Consider the following 17,150-nt stretch of genomic DNA (forward strand, 5'->3'; position numbering starts at 1 on the left):
AGTGACAGGAGATGTGGAGGACTGTTGGAGGAAAAAGGTATAAGGAATGAAGTAAGATGAGTGCACAAATGTGCAGTGGAGAACAGAAGGCAGTTTAGAGGTTCATGGTAGGTATTCATAAAAGTCATTGCCATTGTTTTCTTTATTCATATCATTTAGAAGTAACACATAGAAGTATCTCAAATATAAATTTCTTTCATGTAAATGTAAAATGAGGTCACTTTACTTTCACAATATTGACTCCTGGTACCTGCAGAAATGTAAATATGTGATTACTTCCCGCTACTCCCCTGCCTTTATTTTTATTTTCTGAAAAATTCCAGTGGCAGTGTAGTGGCTAATCCTTTTTTAGCTCTACAGATTCTTTTTTCTTGGGAGTTAAGGAGAGAAAACATTAAAAAAAAACAGCAAAGCACTCAGAATAATACCCATTTCTAGTATCATTAAGTACATGAATTCTGTGGTGTTCTCACTCTCCCTTCATTCTTGTCTCCCCTCCTAACCCATCCCAACCAATCCTACCTCACCTCACCACCATCACCACCATCACTAACACCACCATTTTCCCAGTCCAAATCCAGACCACCCAATCTGCTGTCTCTCTCTAGGGTTTCACTCTTCTGGCTATGACATAGGAATGGAATCACACTCTGTCATTTTCGATGACTGGGCTTATATCATGTAGCACAAGGTTGACTCCATGTAGAGTCACCCACATTTGTGCATGTATAAGTGTTTTACTCCTTTGTATGGCTTCAAATTATTTTATCATAAGCCTTTCATCTCAAGTAAATAGGTGATGAATTTTTCTACATGCTACCAAAGCTGAGTCCCCCTTCTGTCTTTGAGAAAATGCAATTCAAACAACCTGATTATAGAAAAAATAAGAGGGAAACATGCAGATATCAGTTGGCTGCTCATGGTCTTTCAGTATTGCACCAAGAACACTCTAAAGTCTGGGTGAACCACATTCTCTGTATCCTATGAGGATTGATATGCCCCTGAAATGGAGGGAAATAATCTGGTTAATGTCACTTGTCCCCAAGTTGGAGACAGTGTGCAAGAACAACATACACAATGAGAATGTTAATTTTAAATAAAGATACTGCTTGTTCTTTATTTCACTTTAAACTGAATTGTGATTCTTTCTCTTTGGAGATTCCATACTTAGAAAAGTGACAAATAATTGAAGATTTCAGGAAGACAGACCATTTTGGGGAAGGAATCTGAGATGACTCAAGAAAAAAGCACATCAGTTTTCATGTTAAATACCGGACAAATGACTCAAACTATCATTGAAAAAAGTGCACATAAGAACCACTGTAATAGGATGGAACCTGAACACAAGAGTGGTTTAAATTTAAAAGAATGATAAATTCAATGTCAGGCTGCATGCAAGCAATTAGCCACAATCAAAGAGGGGTAATGACTCTGTCACAAATGGGTATGTTTTCCTCAAGTAACATAATGCTTTGAAGGAAATAATTGAAAAATACACCCAACTAACTCATCTCAAATCATAGTTTTCTAAGTCAGGTGATTTTTTTAGCTCAGGCCTTTGTGTCCTGCAAACACTGGACATATCAGGGTGAGCAACAGATATTGGTTCTTTCAGTGGTTTCTTGTAGTGATCCTTAAGTTCTGTTTTATTTCTCTTAGTGTGGAGAGCACATCAACTTGCTTTGGCTGAGGCTTGCATTTGGAAAGACCTTCAGAAAACCTAAAACCAGAGTTTTCTGTAGTTTTCACAATATCATCTTCTCATGCAGAACCATTGTTTCCATGATGACCTACCCGTACACTTCTCTGACATTCAACACCATCTAAAATATCTTGTAGAGACTGGTCACTGAGTGAGTACTCTTTTGCTCCTCAGAAGCTACTGAGGTGCTTCTGTCTTTAAAATATCCCACCTCCAGCTTCTGTCTTTGAAATATCCCCTCATCTCTCTGAGATTCATTTAAATTCTCTAACCAAGTTGATGGTAGAAAATAGAGCTTGAATAGACTGTATAAACTTAATTGGTTTAGACATAGCAAGTACTTCTCAGAAACTTGGACTATAAAATATACTGCTTGACCCACTGTGTCCGCCTATCTCATGAATTTTCCTTCCCCTATGATTTTCCTTCTTTGTCATTGGCCTAGGGTCATTGTGATTTTGGAGATGCTCATAGAAATAAAGCTGTTCAAAGTTCATGGTGCCTTGTATTATGTCCCAGTTTCGGTTTTTGGTGTGACAGATTAGAGATCTCTGGCAGCAGCAGAGAAACACCAGGCCCACTCAGAGCACTTGGAGTTATTTTAGATGGAGTTCATTCATGTACTTATTATTGAAAACACCTGCTACCAGTGGTACTCTCTATAACACGTAGCATAATTCAATAAAAGATGCAGATACAAGCCTAAAACTGAGTTTTAGTCAGAGAGTCCAGTCACGTTAGAAATTATTTGAAGTCACTTTTCTATTTAGTTGAAGATGTTATTTTCATAATTTTCTCTGCATCTGGAAACATTGTATAATGATAGCCAGAATGACAAACCATATGATATTGAGATGTGTGTAACCATTATGTCCAGCAGAAAGGCCTCATATTTACAAAAACTTGTTTGGGGTAAAAAGAATTTGAGTTGGTGAAAAGGACCTGGCAGAAATTTAATAACCCAATCCTGCCTTAAAGTGTGGACCATCTATTCTTTTCCAGTAAAACTGCCTGTCCTGTCCTGGTACCCTTCACCCTTAAATTCACTATTGCAGACCTATGCAATACAGAGGGCATGAAACAAGACTCTGTGGAAGTTCTACTGCACAAAGTCAATTATGAAAACATGGTGAGAACACATGATAAAAGCTCTCCTTTGTTTTCAGCTTTCTGCCCCTCTCATTGAATTTTCTCTGTATACTTTATGATGACTTGGATTGACATAAAGCAGTTTCAGGTGAAATTAGGAATTGCTAGAAAAAAGTGATAGGACTTGAAAGTAGCAGACTTGAGTTTTAAATTCTTTATCAGTAATATTGAGTGCCAGAGGGCAATGATACTACAGCATTATTTTTCTAGTTAAATATGGAAAGTGTATTTTATTTTATTTAAAATTGTAAATATATTTTATTGATTATGCCATTACAGTTGTCCCACTTCCCCCCTTTATTCCCCTCCACCCTGAACACTCCCTCCTCTCAATTCCCCCCTTTAGTTCATGTCCATGTGTCATAAGTTCTTTAGTTTCTACATTTCCCACACTATACTTGCCCTCCCCCCTGTCTATTTTCTACCTACCATCTATGCTACTTATTCTCTGTACCTTCTCCCCCCTTCTTCTCATCCCACTCCCCTGTTGCTAACCCTCCATGTGATCTCCATTTCTATGGTTCCGCTTCCGATGTAGCTGTCCACTCAGTTTGCTTTTGTTTTAGGTATGGTTGTTAATAACTGTGAGTTTGCTGTCCTTTCACTGTTCATATTTTTATCTTCTTTTTTGTAGAAAAAAATATTGTGTTTTAAATTTAATAAGAAAATACTTGCCTTAACTGTCGTGTTGTATCATTTGACAGATATTTTTAGAACACTTCATTGAAAAACTGCACTTTGACATTTTTTCTTGTGCATATGAAATATTTTCAAAATAAATAACTTACAAAGCCACAGTACAAAACTCAGAAAACTCAAACCATTTGAAATTGTATCAATATTGTTTTCTGAAAGCAGTGGTAACTAAAATACATGTGTAGGTAAAAAACAACAAAAATTATGAGACAATTATCCATCATACTTCTAAACTACCAGTACATCAAAGAAAAGAATTTTTGTAGAGATGAAAACATTCCTTGATACAAATGGAAAGGAAAATAACCTTACTAAACCAGAGATACATTATAAGTGTTACCGAATAAGTAGTTGTAAAAATAAACAAATACACAAAAATTTATATCTGTACAAGACTTTCAGGAGCATAAAATAATTCCCAGCAAAATAATTTACATTTTCCAGTAAGAAAAAGAAACAAAATAGAAAGAAGAAGAAAAATACACTAAAAATCAGTGCAGAAAAAAATGAAATTTAAAAGAGAGGAAAACCTGATACCTATGAAGGATGGTTGTTTCAAAATATAAATACACTGACAAACCATAAGATTCATCATGGCAAAGGAAGAAGAGCACAAATGAATAAAATCAGGAATTAAAAAGGAACAACTACAACTAACTCCAAAAAAAAAGAATCATTAATGAATACTATTATGGACAGAGAAAAGAAGCTCACTCTCACCACTATTATTCAACACAGTACTGTATTTTTCTGATAATAACAATCAAACAAGAAAAATAATTTAAAGACAGCAAAATATAATAAAAACTGTCATTTTTGGCAGATGACATTGCATTATAAATAGAAAACCTTTGATAATACAAAAAATTTATATAATTATTGAAAGAACTCAGGAGCCCTGAGTGTGACTCAGTGGATTGAGTGCTAGATTGTGAACCAAAGTGTCCCTGGTTCAATTACCAGTGAAGGCATATGTCTGAACTGCAAGCCAGGTTCCCAGTAGGGGGTGGGCAAGAAGCAACCGCACATGGATGTTTTTCTCCCCCTCTTTCTTTCTACCCTCAACTCTAAAAATAAAGAAACAAAATCTTTACAAATAGAATTCAATAAATGTTGTGGACAGCTCTGCCTGGTTTTAGGAATTGTATCTGTACCCCTTCTGGCTAACTAAGGGTGAGGGAAGACCTCTGGAATGCCAGCCACAGGAGACAAAGCTTGTCTTTGGTAGCAAATGCTGCTTCAGTTCCTCTCCCTGCCCCCAAAGCTTGGTCGGAAATCAATGACGGGTAAGACCCCTCACAGCGGGGAGCAACCTAAGCCAGACTCGATCACTTGAGAGGCCTTCATGGAAGGACTGGGGGGAGCTACAACAAAGAGCAATGGACTCTCACCCCCCAGTTTTGTCAAACCCCCGAGTCCCCATGTTCTCTGGGAGAAGTGCTTCCTGGCTCTAATCCCCTTAAGCCTGAATACCTGATGGGGAGGGGTGCAGCTCCTTGCCTTGCTAGAGCACGTCCCTGGGAAAAATCTGGCACCGCAAAGACTTCCTGATAAACCTGTGAAATCTGCTCTGCTAAGAGTGCTTTCATTCATATGATAAGGGTCCAAGAGGAAATGAGTATGTCTCCCAAAGTTTCTGCAGTTCTCTTCCTGACAGACCCTGACTAAGACTCTGAAGCCCTCAGATACCTTTGAAATGTTATCTACTGTTTGATCCTTGCTGCCCTATATTCTTGTGTATTAGAACCCAATAAAAGGCTATGGAGCAGAAGACTTGGGGCCTTTTTCTCCTTGGAGAAACTGGTCGCTGCTGGCCTTTGTCTCCCCAGAGAAACTGGCCACAGCCCACTCTTCCTCCCTAAACAGATCTCATCATGTCTCGGCCATTATTCACTTTTGTCTGGAGCACCTGGAGGGACTCGCAAGAGAAGTTGCTCCCACAAGTAAAATAATAAAATAAAAATTAATATCTACCTGTCTGTCATGTTTGTATACAATAGTAACAAACAGGAAAAGAGGGTGGTGACATAGGTGGGAGCAGAGTCCACTTCTCCCTATGCACTAGTGGAATGAACACCTAGCTGATCTTCTGAGGAACAGAGTGAAAAACCAACAGTATACCAGCATATATTAATATTGGAAGCCAGAACTATAGACGACACTGAAAAATTACATGGTGTGGAGAGTGTTTTGGGACAATAAGGTCCCTGGGACCAGCGAAGGTTCTAGGGTAGCTACAGCATCAGGCTTTCCACTCACTGGCTCTACCACAGGATTCTTGGGAGAGAGCCAGGTCAATGGCTCCCACCCCTGCCAAACAAGGTTTGAGCAGCACCAGGATGGACCTGGATGCTTGAAGTCACTGGTGAGAAGAAAGATGAAGTGACAAACACACAGGGGCGATGTGAACATGCTGAGACTGTGGGTGCTGCGTGGGAAGAGTTGGTTTGTGATGGACCCTGACCTGGTCAGTCCCCAGTCTGTTTATAGAATTGGGCTGTGGTATAGGCCAGGTGCTTGTTTGGAGCAGCAGGCTTGAATAGGATGGATTTTTCAAAAAGAAAAAGAAGAAGGAAAAAAAAAAAAAACACTCAGCAGCTGTTAGGGGAATTCTCCTGCAGCAACTGCCTCTGCTTTTCCCAAATGTGCCCATGTGGCATCTGAAGCCTCAGTCATGGCCCTACCTCTCCTGCCAGGAGAGGTACCTGGTACCACTATGGTACCACTATTCCTGGCTGCTATGTGGAGTGCACTGAAAAGTACCCCCGACCCCATTGGTGCCCCACTTACCCACTGTCTCCACCAAACCCTGGCTTCCACCACAGCAGCAGAGGCTGGGTTGGGTCAACACTGCCACCTGGTGACCACACCCCTGCTGCAGTATTGGCACTGCAGTATTAGCCTCAGCTTCTTACATTGATCTCTTCTGGCTCCGTGGGCTTATGGTGTGGACTTCTGTGGTACAATACCTGTGAGATTTACTGGTTTAGTCTCCTTGATCACCCAAGCTCACTGGTCTTGGGCTGTTGTTTAAGTTGGCTCTGTGATTGTCTTTGGGTTTTAATTGTTGCTGGGTCTTTTTTCTTGGGTCCTTCCCACCAGCTGTTTAACTGAGGGTTACTCTGTCCGCCACCTCTTGCATTTTGGTGTGCTGGTGTGGCAGGTTGTGTTAAATCTGTTTTTTCCATGTGTACAATGTCTTGAGGATTCCCTCTTGCTCTTTTTCAGTTGTTTATTCTGGGTAATTTCTCCTCTATTTAGTTGTATTTCCAAATAGGTCTTGGATTGAGGTTAGTGTGGCTTCCACTCCCTCCTTCACCTTCTTCTCTTGTTATCTGTTTTTGGTCCCTTTGTCATTGGGCTTCCTTTTACAGAGGGTATCATAGTGTTCACAGCTTTGACCTACTCTTTTCTGTGATCAGTTCGAGGAGGAAGGCAAAATGGTTTAAGATAGCAAGAGTGTATTTTATGGTATTTACAGTAGCAGCTGGTAGAGAAGAGATAGGAGGCCCTTTGGCTAGGTATAGTGTTAACTGTGATATTCCACCTAACTAGCCAGTTTTTAGAATGGATGGGAAGAAGATAAGACTCTTGTTGGGGAGGGAAGAATTGTGAGTTGGATCTAGAAAGCAGTGAGGTTGTGGGAGGTCACATTCTGAGGTAAGGTAAGAATAAAGGATAGTAAATAGTGAAGTGTATGAGAGATAGTGAAGTATATGCGAGCTAGAGTTAGCCACTACAGTAATAGCATTTGGAGACCATGAAGTGGTCCAACAATCATATGACAAAATCTATGTAATCTGGATAACAAAAATAGGGAGTATAGGACCTCGAGTAGTGTGCTAATGGAACACAAGTGGGGTGAAGGACAGTAAATTAGCAATACACTATGAAAGAGAGAATAGGGGAAACCTGTGAAATGATAGAATTTAACCCTCCAAGCAACAAAGACTAATCATAAAGAAGAGGAATACAAAAATACTATTAAAATAAAAGGTGTAAAAATAATGAAAAAGTAAGTTCTCTGTAATAGCAAAGTGAAATTATTCTCACTGTCTCAGCTGGTGGGTTGACCCCTCTTTGGGTCCAACTCTGGTCTTTTCACAGTTGCGTGTTTTTTTGTCTAACTTGTAGAAATTTAAAAATGAAAAGATGAAGAAGAAGGAAGGAAGAAAAGATAACATTGGAAAGAAAGAAAGGAGAAATAAAACAAAAAAGAAGGAAGGAGAAAAGAATAAGTTGAAAGTTAAAAAATTAATAAAAATAAAAAATAAAGCATTACTTTAAAAAAAACCTCTTGCTGATTTCAAACTGGGCAAACTGGTTTTGCTATTCTTGCTGGCTGCAGCAGGCTGAAGGGCAATTAGTGTGGGGGCAACTTTTCCCCGCACCTCCCCCTGACCGCCATGGATGAAAGTAAACACTACCAAGACAAGATGTGATCTGCTTGAGGAGGAGAGGTGGTCAGTTTCTCAGGGGAAGCAAAGGCCAGGAGAGTCCAGGTTCTCCCAGGAAAAAAAGGCATTGAGCCCCTTCCACCAAGGGCCTTTATTGGCTTGTAATACACAGGAATACAGGGCTGCAAGGATCAAACAGTAGATAACACTTCAAAGATATCTGAGGGCTTACTATGAGTCAGAGTCTGTCAGGAACAGAGTTTTAGGGTTCCTTGCTCAAACCCTTAACATATGAATGAAAACATTTTTAGCAGAGCAGATTTCACAGGTTTTTCAAGAATTCCTTTGATGCCAGATTTTTCCCAGGGACATGCTCTAGCAAGGCAAGGAGCTGCACCCCTCCCCATCAGGTATTCAGGCTTAAGAGGATTAGAGCCAGGAAGCACTTCTCCCAGAGAACATGGGGACTTGGGTTTTGTCAAAGCTGGGGGGTGAGAGTCCACTGCTTTTTGTTGCAGCCCCCAGAGTCCTTCCATAATGGCCTTTCAAGTGATCGTGTCTGGCCTAGGTTGCCCCTCCTCTGAGGGGTCTTACTCGTCAAGGACTTCCGACCATGCTTTGGGGGCAGGGAGGAGACTGAAGCAGCATTTGCTACCAGTGACAAGCTTTGTCTCCTAAGTGGCTCGCATTCCAGAGGTTGTTGCTTCCTCATCCTTAGCCACAGGGAGTAGAGAGTTACAATTCCTGAAACCAGGCAGAGTGATCCACAACAGATTAGTTTCAGTTTTCTCCCTTCCTGATCCGCACTCAGTCAGCTTTGGGCTCTCACTCTCCCAAGGGCTACCTGGATGCATCTTACCCTGGGCTTTGGGTGTGGTATCCAGGCCTTCCTCAGAGTGCACTCTCCCACAGGATTACAGGTTCAGGCTCCAGGTCTTCCACAAAGTGCACTCTCCCTGGGTTGCAGGTGTATGCACTCAGCCAGGCTGCCTCTGGTCCCACAGGTTCAGGCCTGCACTCTTCCAGGGCTATGGGAGTGATGTCCCGCTAGGTGGGTAGGGGGCCTGAGCGGCCACTGCAGGAGAATTCCCTGTTGGGAACCACCCCGCCTGGTTTCAGGAGTTGTAACTGACTCCCATGGGTAAGGCTGAGCGAGTGACCTTTGGACTGTGAGCCACTAAGTAGACAAAGCTTATCTCCCTGGCAGGAGCGCTGCTTCTGCTTTATTCATCTCTGGCCCCCAATGCTTGGTTGGTTAGTCAATGATGGGTAAGACCCCTCAGAGCGGGGGCAACCTAAGCCAGACACAATCACTGGGAGGCCCTCAAGGAAGGACTTGGGGAGGCTGAAGCAAAGAGGGGGTGATGGACCCTAGCTCCCTAGCTATTCTGACCTAGCCTGAGTCTCCAATTCTATCTGGGGAAAGTGCTTGCTGGCTCTAATTCACTTAAGCCTAAAAACCTACGATGGGAAGGGTGTTGCAGCGCTTTGCTGGCTAGAGCAGGTTCTGGGGTGATAGGGCATAAGAAAGAATTCATAAAGACCTGTGAAGCCTGCTTTGCTAAGATGCTTTCATTCATATGATAAGGGTCCTAGCAGGAAATAAGTATGTCTCCCAAAGTTTTTGCAACCCCCTTACATGAGAGACACTAACTCAGATTAACCTCTCAGATTTCTTTGAAATTTTATCTATTGTTTGATCCTTGCCGCCTGACATTGATTGATGAGCTTTACATGTATTCCTATGTGTTACGAAGCTAATAAAAGCTGTTGAGGAAGGGGCTCTTGGTCCTTCTTTTTTGAGAGATTGACCACCTTTCCTTCCCAAGCAGATTATGTCTTGGTAGTTTTATTTTCATCCATGGAAAACGGGGGGACTTGTGCACAAAGTTCCTCCACAATTCCCCAAATAGTGTCTCTTTTTTCACTTTTTCTTTTTTAGAAATTCCTGCCACTCCACACAGAGGCCTGCCCTCTCACACAGCCCAATTCTCCAAGTCCAGGGCCTATCTGGGTCAGGGCCTGTCATGGCCTAACTCTAAACTCTCCTCAATTGTCCCTAGCCAGCATCCACAGACTCTGTGGGTATTCACAGCCCCTGTGCATTTTCCACTTAGTCTTTATTCTCCACTCTTTGACCTCAAGCAACCAGGCCTCTCCCAGTGCTACTCAAACCTCGTTTGGGTGGGGAGGTAGCTGTTGATCTGGCTCTCTCCCAAGAACTTTTTGGAAGACCTAGCAGGTGCTGGGCCTGGGGCTGCAGCCACCATGGTCCCAGGGACCTTATTGTCCTGAAGAACTCTCCTTACCATCTGATTTTTCAATGACCACTAAAATTTTTGGTCTCCTATCTTTATATATGCTGGGGTACTATTGTCTGTTTGCTCTGCTCCTCTGTAGATCCGCTTGGATTTTCTCCCATGTGTAGGGAGAAGTGAAATCCACTCCCTTCTACCTCATCTCCATCTTCCCTCTCTGATTACCAGTGTTTTGAACTGTGCATATGATAAGTTGGCTATCTCTTCATTGCTTAGTTGTGTTTTTTCTGAAGCTTTGATCTGTTCTTTCATTTTGGCCATATTTTGGTCTTGACACACCTGTTACATAGTGAGGGGCAGAGTCTTAGATGTTCAACAGGGTGGGGCAAACCACATTGCTGTGTGTGATATTGTATGTAAGGCAGGGTTCTGAGAGGGAACAATGGTGCTTGCTCCACTCTCTACCATATGTTAGTTACTTCCCCCAGTTTCCACAAGCAAATTGGGCCCTTCTGGTGCTGATTCCCAGGTGGGTGGGCTTGTGTATGTTCTAGGACCCTGTGGGTCTCTCCAATAAACTCTCCTGTAAGACTGGCAGTTTCTCCTGCTGCTGCCTCAACCCCCACAGGTGTTTCCAATCAGTGGACTGAGGCCTTATTTTCCTGCCCTGGGACCCTGGGTTTCAGGGTCCATTCCACTTCCTAGTTGTTTCTCCTGGGTTATCTGTGTGCAAATGTGGGACTGCCCAGTCTGCAATCTGCCACCTTGCTGGGTCAGCCCACTGCTGCCTTGTTGGTCAACTGCAGCCTTGCACAACCCACTCCACAATCCCCCACCTCAATGGGTCCACCAGCCATCTCCTTACCCACTCCAGTCCTCTAGCCACCACCTTGCCACAAGTTCCCTCTGCCCTGGCTGCCTGTCTCCACTCCTCCTACAGGTCTGGGTGAATGTGGCTTCTTTAACTCCTTGGTTGTCAGACTTCCATACAGTTTTACTTTCTGTCATTTGTGGTTGCTTTTTTAAAAAAAAATTGTTGTTGTCCTTATTTTGGTTGTGTGAGGAGGCACAGTGTGTCTACCTACACCTCCATCTGGCTGGAGGTTCAGCATCATCTTGAAGTATATTTCTGAAAGATCAATTCCATGGAGTGTGTGATAGTGAAAGAGCTACTGAAATTATTTTCCATAAGCAAGTAAGTGAACTCTACCATAGGGATATGTAATCTCTGAAGGAGACTAAGCTTCTAGAATAGAGTTTCCTCCTATGTATTTTTCCCAGCAGAAAAGTGTAGCCCCAGTAAGACATGCAGGTACAGCCATCTATCTATTCGTTATTGGATAGGCCTTTATGTGAGTATTATATCTAGAAGGAGTCTCCGGATTAGTCTCTGGATACCAACACTGGGTCAAGTTTTCTCCAGCTGCTAGGATTCAAGAAGCATTTACTAGGAAGTTTTTATCTCATTCAGGCCAAGAGAGGGTGGTTAAGAGTGATAGAGACCAGGATATTACACTGCTTCCTAGCCCTATTGTTTCTCCTGGTGTGCTGTACATGCAAACTGGGGCTGAGTAACCTAAACAAAACATATTATATATACAAAAGTACAGGCGATACAGAAATAGGCTGCCCCAAGAGTGGCCCGTTCCCCAGTACTCCATCCTGAGGGGGCTACAGTCACCAGTCTAGGTCCCAGGATCACTGCAACAATGCCAACAAAAATCAGGTATTCCAGGCTCAGAAGATGACAGCGGAGTAGGACAAAGGATTTTGCTTTCTATCACGTGCGGGAGAAAAACCGGGCTGATCTGTGGAGGAGCGCAGGAGATAGCAAACAGGGACCCAGCATATAGAAAGGCAGGACTCCAGAAAGTGTAGCGGACACTGAATGACCAGAGATTGAGGAGAGGAGGTGACCACAGATCAACAAGGTATGAGGGAACAGTGCAGAGGCTGCAGGCCTCCACCAGGCTGTGCTAGGACCCTGGCCAGACTGCCCCAGTCTCTGAGAGCGAGGGCAGGCAACAACAACCCTGGGAGAGAACTAGTCACCGGCACCCTCCCTATCTGGCAGGGCACAGATTAGAAAACACCAGGAGAGATCAGTTTCCTGTAGTGGCAGAGAGAGGAGTGGGCATTGGAAAGCAAACCAGAGAGCTCTGATAACCCATGGAGTTGGGCTGCGGTTGCCAGCTTGGGAGAACTGAGAGCCGCTAATGCGTTCCCTGTAGCACAGAGCCTGGGCTGCCACAGACCCTGCGAATTTCTGGCTACTAGCAAGGTGCCTGGAAGAAAGCCAGCCATCAGCTCCATTATACCCAGCCGGGAGTGGACTGAGAAGCACTGGTAGTCAGGCTGTGGCTATCGGCTTGGGGAATTGAGACTTGCCCCTGCATTCCCTGTGACATGGGGCATGAGCTGGCCCTCCCACAGTCTCGGGGAGCCTCGGACTCCTGGCAGAGCCCCTGGAAGAGAGCCAGCCATCAGCTCCATCCCTGCCTAGATCGGCACAGACTGAGAAGCACCGGGAGTCAGGCTGTGGCTGTCGGCTTGGAAGAATTGTGAGTTGCCATGTGTGTTCAGGCACAGCACTGGGAAAGGTCTGCGCCCAAGCCTGGGAGACCAGGAAAGCCTGGCTGAAAGCACGTGCCCTCACTCCAGGCCAGGGCTGAAAAGCCTGGGGAAAAAACTGCTCTCAGTAGGGCGCGGGAGAGCAGCACCAGTCTGGATCTTGGGAGGGCACAGGAAAGTGCCAGTGAACCAGTTGAGTTCACTGAGATGCAAGAAAGGCCACAATAATAGCCCATTATGCTGCTGTAGCTAGTGAAACCAGAAGAAAAGGTTTGACCAGCTGGAAACCAACCAGAAGAGTAGGTGGAAGCAGACAACACCAAGACACCTTCAGAGACTGCACCAATGAATTTCATAGGTATCCTAACACAGAAGTTCTCACCATAAACCTAGAGAACCAGAACAGATCAATTTAAGAAGCTGGGGCAAACAAGAAGAGCATTACAAACAATGGGAAGACAAAGAAACAATCCCCAAATGAAAGAAAAGGAGGAAGCCTCAGAAAGAATGCTAGATGAAATAGAGGCAAGTAAACTATCAGATAATAAATTAAAAGCACTGGTTATCAGGACATTCAAAGAGCTTACAACGAGCTACCAGAAACTACAGGGGAGCTACAATGAACTCTCCACAAACTATACCAACATGAAAAGGGAAATAGAAACCATCAGCAAAGGCCAAGAGGAAATGAAGAATACAATTTCTGAACTGAAGAACACAGTAGAAGGTATGAAGAATAGGATCAATGAGGCGGAAGACCGCATAAGTGAGATTGAAGAGAGGGTAGAGAGAATCTTGCAGACGGACCAAGTAATGGAAAAGAGATTCGAAAAAATGAGGAGAATTTAACAGAAATACAAGACAATATGAAATGCAATAATATCCAAATAATAGGAATACCAGAGGGAGAAGAAGAAGAACAAGGGATGGAAAACCTACTTGAATAAGAAATAATGGACATTTTCCCTTAGTTGAGGAGAGATAAAGTCAAACAAATCCAGGAATCGCAGGGTCCCACTCAGGGGGAACACAAAGAGGCCTACTGCAAGACACATCATCATTAAAATGGCAAACCTCCAAGACAAAGAGAGAATCCTAAAGGCGGCAAAGGAGAAAAAGGAAGTAACATACAAGGGGGTCCCAATAAGGTTGGCTACTGACTTCTCAATGGAAATATTCCAAGCAAGAAGAGAATGGCAAGAAATCCAAGGAATGGGAAACAAAGTAGCCTACAAACAAGGCTACTTTACCCAGCAAGGCTCTCAATTAAGATAGAAGGCCAAATAAAGAGCTTCCAAGACAAAAGAAGTCTAAAGGAATATGCCTCCACCAAACCAGCTCTACAAGAATTACTAAAAGGGCTGCTTTAAGGAAAGGAAGGAAAAGAGAGAGACTGAGAGAAACACAGGTACATAAATAGCAATAAATAAGTACCTTTCAATAATAACCTTAAATATAAATGGATTAAATGCACCAATTAAAAGACAGAGAAGAGCTGAATGGATAAGAAAGCATGACCCACACATATGCTTCCTACAGGAGACCTACCTCAGGTCAAAAGACCACCACAGACTAAGAGTGAAAGGATAGAAACAAATTTTCCATGCAAATGGACAAGAAAAAAAAAGCCGGGGTAGCAATTCTCATATCAGACAAAAGAGACTTCAAAAAAAGGACCATAAAGAGAGACCTAGAAGGTCACTTCATAATACTCAAGGGAAGAATAAACCAAGAACACATTAACATTGTAAATATATATGCACCCAACATAGGAGCACCCAAATATATAGAGAAAATTCTAGAGGACCTCAAGAAAGATATTGACAGCAACACAATTATAGTAGGGGATTTTAATACCCCACTGACAAAAATGGACAGATCTTCCAAACAAAATATCAACAAAGACGCTGCAGCATTAAATGACATTCTAGATGAAATGTACCTAATTGATACCTATAGAGCCCTTCATCCCAAAGTAGCTAAATACACATTCTTTTCAAATGCACATGGAATATTTTCAAAGATAGACCACATGATAGGACACAAAACCAGTCTTAAAAATTTCAGGAAAATAGAAACCATACCAGGCATTTTCTCTGATCTCAAGGGACTGAAATTGGAAACCAACCCCACAGGAAAAAGCCCCTAACACCCCAAAGCATGGAGACTGAATTGTTTGCTATTAAACAACAAATGGGTCAAGATTGAAATTAGGGAAGAAATCAAAAAGGTTCTGGAAACAAATGAAAATGAACTCACAACAACCCAAAACTTAGGGGACACAGTGAAGTCAGTCCTGAGAGGAAAGTTCATAGCAATACGGGCTTACCTAAATAAGATAGAAACATTTCAAACAAATAACCTAACCCAAAGCCTGCAAGAACTCGAGGAACAACAACAAAGACAGCCGAGAGCAAGTAGAAGGAAGGAAATAAGGAAGATCGGAGCAGAATTAAACAACATGAAGAATAAAAGCACAATTCTAAGGATCAATGAATCCAGGAGTTGGTTTTTTGGAAAGATCAACAAAATAGACAAACCTTTAAGGAGGCTCATCAAGAAAAGAAGAGAGAGGACCCAAATAAACACAATCAGAATTGAAAGAGGAGAGATTACAACTGATACCACAGAAATAGAAAGGATTGTAAGAAATTGCTATGAAGAACTGTATGCCAAGAAATTTTAAAATTTAGCTGCAATGGACAAATTCCTGGAAAAATATAACCTTCCAATAAAATCTACTCAATAAAAAAGAAGCAGAAAATCTGAAAAGGCCAATAACAACAAATGAAATTGAAGAAGTAATAAAAAAACTCCCATCACACAAAAGCCCTGGACCAGATGATTTCACAAGAGAATTCTACAAAGCTTTTAAGGAAGAGCTAACTCTTATACTTCAGACTACTTCAAAAAATCCAAAAGGAGGGAAAACTCCCGAACTATATTTATGAAGCCAGCATCATCCTAATTCCAAAGCCAGACAGAGAGACAACAAAGAAAGAAAACTACAGGCCAATATCGCTGATGAACATACACACTAAAATCCTTAATAAAATATTGGCAAATTGCATCCAACAATACATCAAAAAGATCATACACCACGAACAAGTGGGATTCATCCCAGGAATGTAAGGATGGTTCAATATTCGTAAATCAGTAAATGTAATACATCACATAAACAAAAGCAAGGACAAAAGCGACATCATAATATCAATAGACGCAGAAAAAGCTTTTGATAAGGTACAACACCCATTTATGATAAAGGTACTCAGAAAAATGGGAGTAGAGAGAGCATTCCTCATTATAACAAAGGCCATATATAAAAGACCTACAGCCAACATCATACTCAATGGGCAAAAACTAAAATCTTTTCCACTAGGATCAGGAACAAGACAAGGTTGCCCACTTTCACCACTTCTATTCAATAAAGTATTAGAAGTTCTGCAAACAGCAATCAGACAAGAAAAGGAAATAAAAGGCATCCAAATCAGAAAGGAGGAGACAAAACTGTCATTGTTTGCAGATGACATGATACTGTATATGGAAAATCCTATAGTCTCTACCAAAAAACTGCTGGAACTAATAAATGAATCTGGCAAAACAGCGGGATACAAAGTCAATATCCAGAAATCAAAGGCATTTTTGTATACCGACAATGAAACAGCAGAAGCAGAAATCAAGAAAAAATGCCATTTGATATAGCAAAAACAAAAGTAAAATATCTGGGAATAAACCTAACCAAGGAGGTTAAAGACCTGTATGCAGAAAACTACACAACACTGAAGAAAGAAATCAAGGGAGACACAAACAAATGGAAACATATACCCTGTTCACGGATTGGAAGAATTAACATCATCAAAGTGTCCATACTACCCAAAGCAATTTACAGATTCAGTGCAATACCTATTAAAGTACCAATGGCATATTTCACATAGACATAGAACAAACACTTCAAAAATTTATTGGAACCATAAAAGATCCCAAATAGCATCCACAATTTGAGAAAGAAGAACAAAGTCAGAGGGATCACAATACCTGATATCAAAGTGTATTACAAGGCCACTGTAATCAAAATAGCCTTGTACTGGCATAAAAACAGGCACATAGACCAATGGAATAGGACAGAGAGCCCAGAAATAAACCCAACTTTCTACAGTCAATTAATATTCGATAAAGGGTGCAATAAGACAAAATGGAGTGAAGATGACCTTTTCAACAAATGGTGTTGGGAGAACTGGACAGCTACATGCAAAAAAAAAAAAAAAGAGAGAAAGAAACTTGAGCACCAACTTACACCATACACCAAAATTAATTCAAGGTGGATAAAAGACTTAAATATAAGCCGTGAAACCATTAAAGCCCTAGAGGAGAACATTG

The sequence above is a fragment of the Sturnira hondurensis genome, unplaced genomic scaffold (genome assembly GCF_014824575.4).
Source record: "Sturnira hondurensis isolate 20B ecotype Veracruz unplaced genomic scaffold, ASM1482457v3 Scaffold0025370, whole genome shotgun sequence".
NCBI classification, from domain to species: Eukaryota; Metazoa; Chordata; class Mammalia; order Chiroptera; family Phyllostomidae; genus Sturnira; species Sturnira hondurensis.